A 14,721-nucleotide genomic window follows, 5' to 3' on the forward strand; every position below is an offset into this window, starting at 1 on the left:
GCAAGAGGCTCCAAAAGGCAGGAACAAGCCACCCCGTTGTGTCACCCCAGTGCCTGGGAATGGGTGCGGTGTTGTGGGGGTGTGAACATGGGGGTCGCATGGCCACTGCTCTCTGCAGGGAAGGACCGTGGCCACGTATCCCTGTGCCGGGCTTTGCTCCAGGGCCAGACGGCCAAGGGGTTGGGAGCAGGCTGAGCCTCAGAGCTGTGCTGGTTGTGGTGCTGTGCTCAGCTCGGTGCTGGGCCCAGGGGCAGGGGCTCTCGAGAAGGAGAACTCCCACCGCCATGCCGTGTAATCCTGACTGCCAAGCGCATCCTCCCGCAAGCCTGCCAAACGGAGCTGGAGCCTCGTCCTGCCCAGATCCCGGCACTTCTGAGCTTGGCTGGAGGTGCCAGATTTTACCCTTAGTCAAAAAAAGAAAAAAAAAAAGAAAAGAGATGGAGGATGCATGGAGGGAGCCAAGAGGAAAAGCATGATCAGACATCCTGAATTGCAGGAAAAACTACAGCATGGCACGGCTGAGCAGAACAACATGTCACTGCTAGCAGCCCGCATACTTCTGCTGCTGGCTACGGAGGAGAGGGCTCTCGGCACAGCGGCTAACAGGCGAGCTGCGAGTCCCGACGTCGTCGAGTACATTTGAGATCTACATTTAGACTCTGGGAAATGCTGGCTGAAAGGAAGCTGGCGCGAAATTTCCATTTGCAGTCGCAGGGGTTTGGGGAAATCAATCTTTTTAGAGTCCTTTGGAAATCTCCGTCTGATTGCTTTAAATATTTACTGTACCGCACACCAGATCCCAAAATTGCAGGGTACATTCTCCCAGGCAGCCCGTTGGTTTAGATGCTGTAAGCCTGTCAAGCAGCCTGTGCAGGTACTAATGAAAAAACAATCCTTAATATGATTGGGATTTGCAGTTGAAAAACCCCAAAATGCTTCTCAATTTGGGAAAAACCCCAGAAATAATTCTCATAACTACAGAGCATTAGTGTCCTTCATGCTCTGGGCCAGCGACAAGAGGAGGACAAGGGAAGCCCAACACCTCGGCCAGCCGTGCCGGCCGCCTCCCACTGCAGGTATCAGCGACAGAAATACCCACCTAGGATCATCTCCCAGTGCTTCTGTGGTTTTGGATGACTCGACTGGGGAAACTGGAAGGCAGAGATAATGCTTGCCCTGCTGCGTAGCTAATGACATTGCCATCTCAGAGGCTTTAAAGTGGTCAGAGTGAGCATTAGGAGGCTTTGGGAGCCATCGTTTTTTCTCTTAAGCATAACAGCAGGTTACATCTATTTTTTCCCCCTTTGAAGATGCCTCTGATGTCCCTGCCTGCTTCAGGGAGAGCTCTTATTTAAACCCTAAAAATTCAACAAGACACTGGAAAGGAAACTTTTCTCGCTTTGTCATGGCCTCTCCCAACACGACCAGCCCCTTTGCCCACTCCCTCGCCCTACCGACACGGGGCAGGAGGCTGCTCTGCTCCCCAGGCCACCGAGACCCATCGCAATTGCTGTGGTCTCCTTCACCTGCATCTACAGCCCAAACGCCGCAGCTCATCCCAGCTCAGAGCCACCAGTGGCCCCAAGAGCCAGATGCCCCAGCAGCTGCCTCGGATGGGTTGAGACATTTAGAGACATGGCTTAGACCAGACAGGTCTGGTTGGACTTGATGATCTTAAAGGCCTTTTCCAACCAAATGATTCTATGGGCAAGAGGCATCAGGGACCTGCAGGTCCATGGCTGGTGGCAAAAATGTACTCCAGCTACAGTGTGCTGGATGAGGCTGTCAGGAGCAGATCTGGATGGAAACGCCTAAAGGTGACTCGCAAGGAAAGCCTGGAGACTGAGCAGAGCACAGCAGGAGGGTGCCCAGCACCTACCCCTGCTGGCCAGGCTGCAGAGGAGGTGGCACGGGGATGTCCTGGGCTCAGCCTCCCAGCCAGACTGCCGCAGGTCTGTCAACGAAGAACACATCTTCATGTGTTTCAGAGGCACCTGATGAGAGTGGAGGGTTTGGGAATCCTCATCCTTCCAGTCCAGAGAGGTCCTGAGAACAGGCAGCAGATACTTCAGTGGCTCAGGGGGGATGTCCCGCTGAAACCATGCCGTTAACATGCAGCCTTCGCCCCCACCACGCTGCGGCCTGAAGCGGGTCCCATCCCAGCAGACAGCTCTGGAGGATCCCCTGGGCTGCCCTGCACCGCAGCAGAGACTCAGACCAACCTGGGGGTCTCCAACTTTGAGACCAGCCTGAAATCAGCAGCAAAACAATTGCAGGACACTCAGCAAGGAGCGCAACATAGCACCAGGTCATCGAGAGCGTGGGCTAACCCCTTTGTTAGGAGGAGGATGATGCTGTTTCACTGCTCCTCCAGCCCCTGCCTCCCCTGCACCGAGCAGCTGAAGGCAGCACCCCAGGGTTCGGGTTGGCCAAGCTCAACCCCTGCAGCCCATCTCAGCCTCCGGCAGGGTATCCCAGACTGACTGTGGGAAATGAAGTCATTTAAGCAAGAACATGCCGATGTGAAGGTGAGATAAATTCTGGAGTGAATTCATTAATCATCTCTGGAGAGCTGACAAATGTGCTGGGGGGCCTGGCAGGGAGAAGCCTGTGCTGGGATGGCTCCCTAAACAGATGGGGCTGACCGGAGAGCTCTGGGCATCGCCCTGGGCACACGAGGTCCCAGCGAGGGCATGACCTAGTGTGGGTGACGCAGCGATGGGCAGCAAATCCGCCTCCACAGGGGAAAGCCCCCAGCAAAACACCCTGCCAGGGCTCGGGACAGCAAACCCCGCTGGGCACTACTGGGACCGATCTGCACTGCTGGGAAATAAAGACAGAGCTCACCTGGCGCTTGGTGGGCTGAGGTTGGGCTCTGCATGAAGCCAGCGGGCAGCGTTTGCTTCAGGTGTCCCCTCACCATGTGGTCTGGTGCGCTGCCTGCCCCGAGGTGCACGAGCATTGCTGCAAAGCAGGGAGAAAGCGCAGAGATTTAAAAAATAAAAAAAGGATGGGTGGCTTTGTGAAGGAGGTCTGGACTGGATTCAGCTGTTTGTTTAGCCAGGCCAACACGGCATCAACTGCTGCCTGAGCAAACAGTCAGCTTAATATCTCCTGATGGGAAAGGGCTGAAATGTCCTTAAGGCGTTTTACCGAACCATTTTCATCCTGGTCGTTACAAATCTGCTGGTTGGGCTGCTGGGCAGGCTGTAGTGGGTTGTCAGCATCGTTCTGAACAACCGGCAGCTCCATGCAACAGCAAGCTCTTCAAACTCATCCCCCTGTGCCTGATGCCTCCCCGGGGCCATTGCCACCCAAAGCACAGGACTGGTACCCCAGTTCTGCAACCACCCAGAGCCCCAGAAAGGCAATGGCACAGGGATGGACACAACCACCCAGAGCCCCAGAAAGGCAATGGCACAGGGATGGACACAACCACCCAGGGCCCCAGAAAGGCAATGGCACAGGGATGGACACAACCACCCAGGGCCCCAGAAAGGCAATGGCACAGGGATGGACACAACCACCCAGGGCCCCAGAAAGGCAATGGCACAGGGATGGACACAACCACCCAGGGCCCCAGAAAGGCAATGGCACAGCCAGAAAGGCCACGGCACCAGGCCTGCCACAACCACCCACAGCCCCAGAAAGGCAATGGCACAGGGATGGACACAACCACCCAGGGCCCCAGAAAGGCAATGGCACAGGGATGGACACAACCACCCAGAGCCCCAGAAAGGCAATGGCACAGGGATGGACACAACCACCCAGGGCCCCAGAAAGGCAATGGCACAGGGATGGATGCAGCAATTGATGCAGGAGGCCCATGCACCAGTGACTGCTTTGCATCTCTGCGGGTTTATTTAAATTGACGCAGCTCACAGGGGGCATAACTTACCCCCACTTTGTCTTGGTGTAAATATCTGCCTATGGGAGGGGGCAGGCAAGAAGTGCAGCCCTGGCCAGCCCACCTCTGCCAGTGGTCTGGGGAGACCAATGGGTTTGGTGGCAGCATCTGACTCCAAGCCTTCAATAACAAGCCTCCAGCTCCCCCCAAAAATGAGGGTCTCAACTATCAGAAGGTTTAAACCTAATGAAGTGCTGGGTCGCATTCACCAGCTCTGAACCACAGGGAGATCACACTGCCAGGGATTTCCCCCTTAATTTTAGGGGCTAGCGACATTTTGCAGACTGTTTTTTCCCCTCCAATGCCAGCTGAGGTTTTCACATTGAGATCCACAAAGGTACACTGCTGCTTTCTGGACCATCATTTACAGGAGATGCACATGGGAACCACCACGCCCGCAGCGCCTTTAGGGTTTGACTCATTTGCCTGAAGGTCCCGCAGATGTGGAGGTGTCCCCCACACTTGTAGGGTGCCCTGGGTTCCCTCCAACAGCCAGCTACACACCCCAGGGTGCACGTTTGACACCACTCCTCAGCTTTGTCCACAAACACACCCCAAGCTTTACTGAAACACCAGAACTATGAAATCCGCAGCAAAACCACTGTCGATGCTGCTATTGATTTCAGTGGGCATCTCCAATGTGTCTGAAAGCTAAAAAACAAGGAGCGGCCGGAGTATAACATATGCAGTCAGAATCAAACACATTTTCTGGTAAATACGCTGGGATGTAGGCTCAGTTGTACAAAATGTGGGACCGTGTAAGTGTCTGACAGCTATTGCGGTCGCTGAAAAGCCCCAAAGAAACCAGCTGGGAAACTCGCTGCCTCTGTTTCAAAGTTGGCTTATTGATAAAAAAAAAAAAAAAGAAAAAAGGAAGAAGCATTAAAAAAACCCTCAACAGTAAAACCCCAGCCTCCTTCAGCCTGGCTCTTTCACCAGCACTAAAAAAAGCAAAGCAAAGGAAGGTGAAATAAAACCAGAGCGCTGCTGGAGCCCTGCCTGTCCCAAAAACCGCCTCGCCCATCACCTTCCCCTGCCTCCTGCCGCCACTGGCCTCCCAGACGGTGCCAATCTTGGATTTAAGGCTGAAACCCTAAACAAGGGTGCAGGTGAAAAACCACATTGGCAAAGGAGACAGAAAGACAAGGGATGGCTTCAAGCAGTTACTCGTTACAGAGATCTCACCTGGCTTGGTCGCGCCTTTGCTGCGGAGCTGACGGCACACGGTGCTCCCCGGCACGCACGTCCACAGGGATTTCCCAGGCCCAGGTGGCGATTTGGGGAGGGCAGCAGACATCCATCCTCTCAAGGGCTCGCCTTGTGTGCTTGCTGCGGTGTGGGGCCAGGACACCGGGCTGTGCCGCCCCAGCACCCTGCGGCCCCAGCGAAGGCAGAGCAAATCTCGTACCGAGGATCGGAGCAAGCCCCGCTCCATAGGCAGAGCCTGTGGGGCCAGAGAGCCAGGAAAAAAAAAAAAACAGGCTTATCAAAGACTAATTAGGGACAATCCTAGCTCTTCTATAGTCAATTAAGTTTTGCTATTAACTATTATCAGGGCTAGATTTTACCCAAGGAGATTTCTTGTTCAAACCCAGCTTAATTAAAGCAGGTAGAACGTCCTTGTCGATGTCCCTACTCCCACCCCAGCGACCCAGGCAGGCAGGTTACAAACATGCTGCCTTGCAGACCCAAAACGGGGATGGAGAGGAGGTAAAAGGGACAGAGAGAGCACAGGGGCTCATTACAGACAGGAGCAGGGCGACGGTTCCCGCAGGCAGAGCCAGCGACCCCAGAGCACAGCATCACCCCATACCCCTCCCCGAGCTATTCCTTCCTGCCGTACCCAAGCATCCCCCACCCGTAAGAGCCCTTCCAGCTCCTGTCCTCACCCTCCTCCAGTCCTTAACCACCTGGCCTCCCTCAGCAGCCCTTCATTTCTTTAATTGATTTTTCTTCCTGCGGATATTTTAAGCACCTGCTGTACCCAGATTGTTTGCTGTCTGGTGGCAGCAGGCAGCTTTGCTCTTATCTGTCAGGGTAGGCGCAAGCCGAAGCCAGCAGGGTATAGGCCAGCTCTCTTGAAGCTGGGTAACAGCTTTATATAACTGGAATAAAAGAGCCAAATTCAGGAAAGCTCCTTTTATCCTTGCCTTGCCACAGACTGGAGGATTTGGATGTGCCAAGAGCTCTGCTTGCGCTGCGGTTCCCCGGCTGGCAGCAGCCTTGGGGTTTTGGGTTTGTGGGGTGCACAGCCCACCACGGGTGCTGAGCGGGTTGAGCCCTTCTCTCCCACCAGACCAGAGGAAACCGTGCTTCACCTCCAGCCTGGGAAAGCATGAACTCCCAAGGCTCGTGTCTGCAAAGTTGGTTGCTGCAAAGCTCCACTTGGGATGTTTGAATTCAGGATTTGGAGGACATATTTTGCATTAACCGAATAAATGCATCATGTGAGGCGTTTTCCATTTAAATGTCTGAAACAGATGCTAACCAAATGATCAGTATGACAGGAGTAACATGGTCTGGGTCTAGAGGATACGGGAAGCAGTGGAGAGACTCCCAGGCTGTGAGCCGTGCGCTCGGTCCGTGTGCCAAGCGACCCGCTGAGGACAGAGCCTTGATTAAGCACCGATTAATCCACAGATGTAGGAAAAGTAATTCTTCAAACTTGCTGCCCAGACCGAAGAGTAGGAAGGGAGCTCTTCTTTGCAAGACCTCAAACCCCACTGTACAACCCCTAGTCAGCTCTTACAAAGAGCCAGAAATAATTAATCCAGCTCTAACTTTTCACATAAACCAAGAGGCTTTTCGGTGCGGTGATTCTGCTTGCTTTCCCCTGTTTGCTTTCACACAGGAGCCTTCCCTGCAAACTTTCCTAGTGCAATAAATTTAAGCCGCTAGGACTTAGGCTCCTGAACGCAATAAATAAGGGTAGCTTGAATTGATAGCTGAGCTGCTTATTGCATGAGCAGCAGCCAGCTACTGTGGGGAGAGGTGTGAGAGCCAGGCTTAGGGTGATAAAAGAGTTTATTTGGGATCAGCATCCAGCAGGACAGGAGTTCAGCTAATCCTCCCCTGCACTTGCTGCTTCTGCAAGGAGGAGCAGGACCATGGCGAGAGCAGGATTTCTTGTAGCAGTGTTGGGTCTTTCCAGGAAATATTCCAAAAATACAGTTTTCTAAGCTGATCTAGGAGCTCAGAGAGACCTGAAAATACAAAATAATTGCTGGAGAGGAATCTGAAAACGATAGCTCCTTTTTCTGCATAGCGTTACACTTCACTTCTCCTGATGGAGAGTTCAAGAGCCAGCTCTTTTTCCTCTTTTCATTAACTCCTATGACTACATACATTTGAGAAAAGCTTCCATTAGTCACAGTTGCTTTCCTACTCATCCTTCATGCCTTTCAGCTACAAGACCAGGCTAACTGGTACCCGTATAAAATAGATTTCATGATGACAAGTATTTCCCCAAGTCCAGCTATGATCTGAACGTCGTTATGTCTGCCGAGCGTTACCTCTTTCCGAGAAGTCACGATCAGTGCAAATGCAGAAAATAATGATTTGGGACAGATACCTAATATCAAACAAATCCTTGCTCTGACTCCTACCGTCTCTGGCTGCCAGTGAAGAGCACCAGGCCATGAACGAGCACCGTCAGCAAGATGATCCCTTCCAATTATCTGGAACTTAAAAGGTCTGGCAGAGGGTATCTGCACACTGGGAAACTCAAGTCTCCTCCAAAATGGTACCAGCCATCTCTGCCACCCCTTCTGATCTCCGAACTGCCCTAGCCGTGGGCAGGTGGCTGCTCTTGGCACGAGGACCCGAGCAACTTTCCCATCAAGGCTTATATTTTAGAGGTAGCGGTTTCCATTCTTGCTTCCTAGTGAACATCAGGTTTTAGTGCAAAGCCTGTATGATGGGCAACAAACCCACCTTCTGCAGCTCCAGGGACTACCTTTCCCCTTTCCCAGGCGTGAAAAACTCATGGCGAAAGCGAATGCTAAGAACGGGCAGCTCAGCAGCTGGAAACAAGGGAGGAAAAGCAGCGGGAACATCTGACGAGCCAGCTCTTGGCAAAAACTGCCTGAGAAGCTCTGCTCCAATGAGTTATCATTTGCCCTTGGTCTGAAAAGCGAACAACATATTTTTCCCTTCCCAGCTCGCCGCCCATGTGCAGAAATGCCGGCGCGGAGGCAACCGGACAGAAGAGTGGCACCGCCAAGGCGCGTGCCAGGGGTGTAGTGCCCGCGAGCCGCTCCAGATGCACACTCTGCAGTGCAGCGAGCTGCCCAAAATTGGCACTGTTTGCAAACAGGAGGATCTGTTGGCTCTCCGTGTCGCACAGGCTGTTCCCCTCCGCGCTTGTTTAGCTGGCACCTCAGCCGTGTTACTGGCGTCGCACCCTCGTGGGCACGGTGCCACCCCGGCAGATGGGCGTCGTTGCAGATCTGCAAGAGGAACAGCGAGCACATCAATTGCCGGTGTATTAGAGGGAGGATTTATGTTCAGGAATGTGAAAACAGCAGCTCGTGCAGCGCCCCGACCCCTCCGGCAAAGGAGCTGAGCTGCTGAACACCCAGGCGGGATGAAGGCTGCAAAGCCACCGTCAGCTCCCCGTGCCACCGTGGGGCAGTCGGGGGGCACGGCGAGGACAGGGAGCTGACTGGGAGCACAGGTATTGCCACGCATGGCTATGCTCCTGGCTCTCTGCTAGAGAAATCACTGCATGAAGCCTTGTAGCTCTTCCCCAAGAGCTCAGTCCTCCTCTGGAGGCAGCCACAGGCGCTCCCACAGCTTCCACGTCAAGGGAATGTGAGCATCCTTCTCCACTCCAGCAGAGCTTTCCATAGATGGCTACAGCCCATCCCGACGCTGCGCAGAACATGTTTGGCGTTGGATTCTTCAATTATTGCAGCTGTAGCAGCTGGATCTGAGGAGTGACCTCAAAATAACAATAGGGACATGCTGTGAAATTCCTATATGAAATAACAATAAAAAAAAATCTTTATTTGCTGTTACTAAAAGTACGAACAGCAGCACTTTGCTCAAGCTGAGTTTTAAGGGCAGGATTTTAAAGCGTGCCCAGGGGCATATGTGCCAGTAGTGCATGGCATTGCAGCTCCATGAGGCTCCTCTGAAAACACTGGCCCCAAAATCTTTGGAACCGACCAGTGTTTTGTCTCCTGCATTTTTTATGTCACTCTTGATTTGTGCAATGAAAAAAACCATTGGGTTTGGATCCCTTTGTGCCAATGTATTATTCCTGCAGATGTAGGACCATTGTATTCCAGCGAAAAGGAGTAAATAGGTATTGAGACTTCACAGGCAAACAAAATTGGCCACCTAAGCTTTGGAGTGCTACTTGCCACTGCTCTCTACTCGTGTTTTGTGCCCCTTTAAGTGCATTGGGTACATGGCCATGTCTGCGCAGCAAGTGAAGATCTGATGACAAGGCACGCTAGGTCCCCATGTTTGCTGAGCTATGCTAGTGGAACACCGCCGGCAGGGAAGAGGAGCGCAGGGGCTTTGCTGAGCATTCGCACGCTGGATGGGAAATTCTTCCGAGTAGCCCGGAGACCTGGTGTCCTTGCCAGAGCACGGCAAAGTCCGTGCGGCCACGTCTTTGCTGCAGTTGCTTCCTTGCAAGCTCATTTTCGGCAGCGCTCCACCGCAGAGATGCCCCCTGGTCTGCCAGCTTTATGTGCCATCGCTCCTGCCTAAGGATTTCTGGAAACACCACTGCTTACCCGTCATCCTGTGCATTTTTGCTGGAGAAATAACCCTTCCCTTCCCCAGGGAACTGTGGTCAAATGGATGAGGAGCCCCAAATTGTGACTGGTTTTTGTTTCCCAGACCACATGCCCTGCTTTCAATCGCTGTGTCACATCCCTTCTCCTTCACGTGCTTTTTCATGGTTTTGAACGAAAAGCCATGAAGCACCTCAAGCAGCGTGGCTGTGGCTGTCTCCATTTATAGGCAAATAAAACTAAGCTTGGGTCTGAACGTCCCTTGTTCGCTCAGCAGTGTGCATATGTAGGTGTGGATGTAATACTGGTTTTCAGTGGTTTTCTGGGCTGGTTTTGAGATCTCGCAGTACGCCAGGGACTTGTGGCCAGGTCTTCAGCAGCTCAGAGGGGAGCTCATCAGGAGAAGGAAAGGGGCAGGGGCAGAGGCAGGCAGATTTCCCTCTCCGGGTCACGCTCTTTGGAACCACAAATTCCAGCCCGCTTCTGTGGTCCTCTCCTGGGCAAAGAGGACCAGCTCACCGAAGGACTGGGAGAACGGGTGAGGAAAGCAAGCCATGCACAGCGGTGCTCCCGGCAATCTCAGATCCAGCCTGGTATGGGAAAAAACAAGACCCTTTTGCCACTTGACCAGAGCTCTGTGCAGAGTGTGAGATGAGATACGATAATAAAAACGTGCCCTGGTTTTCATTTTTGCTGTGAGGATAAGCAAGAGGAGAAGGTAGTACCGTGCAGTAACAAGCTGCCTCTGAATGACTTTGCATGATTCGGAGTTCAGCTCTGCTTCGGCACTTCAGCTTTGCTTATGTCTCCAGCTTCTAGTTTTCAGGCACCGTTGCACCAGGGTTTGGAGGGACAGATGCAATCCAAAAGCCAGGACACCTCTCAAAGGTTACACATGACTCTCTTAGGAACAAAAATTCTTTTTTCTTAGTGTCACCATAGCTTAGAGTTCAACTCGATGCCATGGAGCCGGCATAATCTTGGCTTCAAGGTGTATGTAATCAAGGAATTTTGGAAGGCATGGTGCTTCTCTGATAGCGAAATCAGAACATCCCTGAGGTGGTCCTATCATGCCCACAGAAAATGGACATGCCCTGCCGCTACACTCAACACTGAGGACCCAATACACCATGACCCTAAACCAGTGTAAGCAGGGGATTATTTTCACATCTAGGAAATCACTAGCACCTATTCTGTTAATACAATTATTGCTGACTGTTCTTAAAACCAGACCCAGTATTACCTTGCTTTTTAAGACACAACTGCCCAAATCATCCCTTCAGTAACACTTACGTGGAGAAGAGCTGATGAGCTCACCCCAGTATTTGCTTCTGGAGGCTGCACTGAGCTGGTCCCTGTGCCATGTTGGTTTGGCTCCTCTGACCCACCGGTGAAGGAGGCCCACTCTGTGCAGCGTTAGTGCTTGGGCATTTGGCTGACGGGGCTTGCAGGCTTTCTACAGCTTTATGAGTCCTCACGGAAAGCTTGAGAAGACGAACGGATCGTTTCTCTCGCAAGTGCTTATTAAAAATATGAAACGCATGATGATTGCCTGCCAACTGTCCAATTGCTATTTCTGCCCGTGACACAGAGGGATGGCGAGAGCATCTCCCAGCCAGGCAGGGCACAAATCAAAGAAGCACAAATTCTCTTCTTTCTGCGGGGTCAGAGCTTCTGGCCGAGGACTAGCAGTGCTGGATGGACTTGTTCTCCTCCAAACAGGAGTAACTGGCGCAAGGGTTTGTCAGCCCTCAGAAGCTGAAGAAATGAGCAAATTTAGATCAGAAAAAGAAGGGGAAGCCTGTTGGATCTTGAATATAGATATCATAGTATCTTGGTAGATACTGTGTGAGTTTTAGCCGCTTTTCCTTAATGAAGAAGCTGTACCCGAGCCAGGGAGGAGCCCTGCCGTGCCCTCCACTTGTGCATGGAGGGTAGCTGGGTTTTCGGGATTTGTTTTTGCTCTAGGGATTCTCCATTTCTCTGGCCGTCACTCACCGTCATGTCACAGCTCAGGAGGTCACTGCCATGCTGGGTGAGGGCACTGGTTTACCATGTGAGTGTCCAGCCTTGGGCACCGGTCCACCCTGGCTCCCAAGAAGTGCAGGTCTCCGTCGGTGCGGGTGGCAGCTGTGTAAGGCTTTCATCGGAGGGGGAAGAGGAGATGAGCTTGGGCCCTAGAGCATGGTGTTTGATTGCTTCTGTCATGTCATTAGTCTGCAAAACCACAGACGCTACAGGTTGCTGGGTGTGTGTGTGTGTGTGTGTGCAAGCTTGTAGGAACAGAAGGGACGGAGAGGTGTCCAAACCCACACAGGGGATCAGCAGCGGAGACAGGATTAAAGCAGAAATCTCCCTGATTTTTTTCTCATTCTGTTATCCTACAAATGCTAATAGTGACGGGGGAAGAGGAAAACAACTGAAAGCCAATTACAGGATGCAGACGGTGCCCATTGCCATGGGCACAGTGGCCACTGCTCATGGGACTCGCTGCCCCCCAACAGCCCCAACACACATCCCACCAAAGGCCTGTTGGCGTTTTGAGATGGGAGGAGTTCAGTACCTTTCCTACCACCACCATTACCAGTAGACAAAGTTATTTCCAATTGGCAGAAGATCCACAAGGAGATCAAGCTCAGGTCATATCTCAGATGGGGCTAGCTGGGGAGCAGGAGGTGTGGAGCACAGGCATCATGAGGACAGAGCTGTCTTCCCCCATATCCACCCCAAACACTACTGAGTCAACCCAAGACTTTTCTGGGCTCTAAGGAAGCAGAAAAAACAAGCTATGATGTGCCTAGCCTTGACCTTCACCCATGACGGGTAGGAGCAGAGCCAGCACAGATGCTGTGGTCCCCTCAGACCCATCCTTGGGACAGCAGAGCTGTTTGAATAGGGGACACAAGCTTTACCATGCAACAGGGTTGCGAAGGGAGTTGGAGGAGCTGTAATGTGGGGCTGGTGTTTCTTGGCTGCTTTCCCAAGGCAATGGCAATGCAGTGGGTCTGTCCTTTCCTCTGTCCTTTCCTAACCGTTGTAGCTGCATCATGTCAACCCAACAAGAAAGAGCCCCCCCTCCAAGGGCTCTGTGCTCAGGCTCTGGGCATCCTAAAGGGAGGCTGCAGCCCAAAGCGCTGGAGGTGGTCTGGTTTTAAACACTGCATGGAAACCACCACAGTGTCACCGCTGCTGGGAAGGGCCCTGGTTCCACACACCATCCTCTCCGATGGAGATGGCCAGGAGGGATACAGGTCCAACTTTTCTGTTGAAAGTTGCCCAGGATGGCCCACCTGCCTCTCTCTATATATATGTTTGACCATGCATGCCCCAAAGTTTCAGGCACCTTTCCCAAGTCTGCTAACGGTTCTTGGCAAAGAGCTGGCTCCCACCGCCGGTTCGCTGCAGTTTTTACATCTGCAGATTTCTGTTTTTACAGCCTCGCAGATATCGCGCCGTGCTGCACTTGTATCAATTCTGGAGGTAGTCATTAGTTGCAGTTGCTTGGGAAAGGCTGCTGAGCTCAGCACTATTAGATTTATTATATGGTCAGTCTCATAAAACAAACTCTAAACTCACATACCTTAACTTGGGTCCTCCATTTGTCAGACGGTTAAATCTATGCAGAGATCGCGGTCCTCCACCATGTAACAGCACCGTCAGTCCTGCCGGGGAGCCAAGGATGGATGGAGCCACCCCTCCACCTGCAGGGCTTAGTGGCCTTCTTCAGTCAAAATCCTCCTCCTCAACAGTCCTGGAAACTCTTTTTTTGGCTGGCAAGTAGGCATTAAGGTCCTCACCCAGGAATAATCCGACAGGAGCAGAGCCCGCGAGATCATGAAGGAGGTGCCGAGCAGCGAAAACATCTGGGAATACCCAAGGCCTCGGATGCGTTGGTGCATGCATGGGGAAGACGCAGGCAGCCCTGTGAATAAAAGCTTTTGCCATTAAATATTCTCATTTCCTTTTGCACTGTTTGGGCCTGAACCCCTTAGCTTCTCTGCCATGCTCCGATTTGGGGCTTTTTGCTCTTGCATGGTGATGGCAAATCTCCCACTGTACCTCCCCAAGAAGCGCAGCCCTGTGCCCCAGGCGGTTTGGTGTTGCCAAGCATCCTCATCAATTAACCACACCAGCTTCAGGAGTTTTCAGGCCTTGTCTGATTTTGACTATATTTTAGCTTAAAATATACTTATTTTAGCTTTAATAATTTTTGCAAAAATTATTTAAGAACCTTTTGCGATAACCACAACTTTCTCTAGGACCAGATGACTCGCGCAGCCTGTCCAAGCTGTAAAGCAGTCAGATGTCTGTTGTCTGTCCTGTTGTTTTGGGTGTATTTTAGCTACATTCTTACTGATTTCTTCTAGCTTAAGTTCTGCTTAGCTTTGTGCCATCACATGATTTTCCCCCCCATTAAAGAACTCATATCATACAGATAGAAGTTCAAACCAATAATAATCATGGCGGAAACAACTGCACAGAGCAATGGGAGAGGGGAGGCTGTAACCCATAAAGACTCATGAAGTTGAAATGTATAAAAATAACCCTGAACGAACCCAAAACCGAAGGGGGATGGCTCCCACTGTGCTCCTCCAGGCAAAGCCTGTGGGAACCTGACGGCTCGCTGTGGCACCGCGATGAGAATGAACGCCAGGGAAAGGGATGGAGACGTGGGACTGGGGTTTCATTGCCCTTTTCTTTTGTTTTGTACCTCCAAAGCAGAAGAGACGTGACTGCTGATAAAGCAACTCTGTGAGGGACCACTTGTGGCAGGCTTCACTGGTGCCAGAGTTCAATCATTTCTATTTCTTTGAGCCTAAAATTAAAAGAAAAATGACCAAAACCCATTAGTTTGGGGAAAAAAACCCCTGCCCACCCAAGCAGATGGGTCTGGTTTTAGTTTATAATTAAACTCGCCCTCTTGGATGGGAGTGAGAGCACAGTTTTTAATTGGGGGGGAGCAGGAGATCCTTTCCAGGCTGTTTGCCGGCGAGGAGGAGTTTTGCTGCTGCTGAAAGGGAGCAGCATGACGAAGCCATGAGGAACTGAAGAAAGGCAGAGGCATTC

The sequence above is a fragment of the Egretta garzetta genome, unplaced genomic scaffold (genome assembly GCF_000687185.1).
Source record: "Egretta garzetta isolate BGI_Z169 unplaced genomic scaffold, ASM68718v1 scaffold60, whole genome shotgun sequence".
In the NCBI taxonomy this organism is placed as follows: domain Eukaryota; kingdom Metazoa; phylum Chordata; class Aves; order Pelecaniformes; family Ardeidae; genus Egretta; species Egretta garzetta.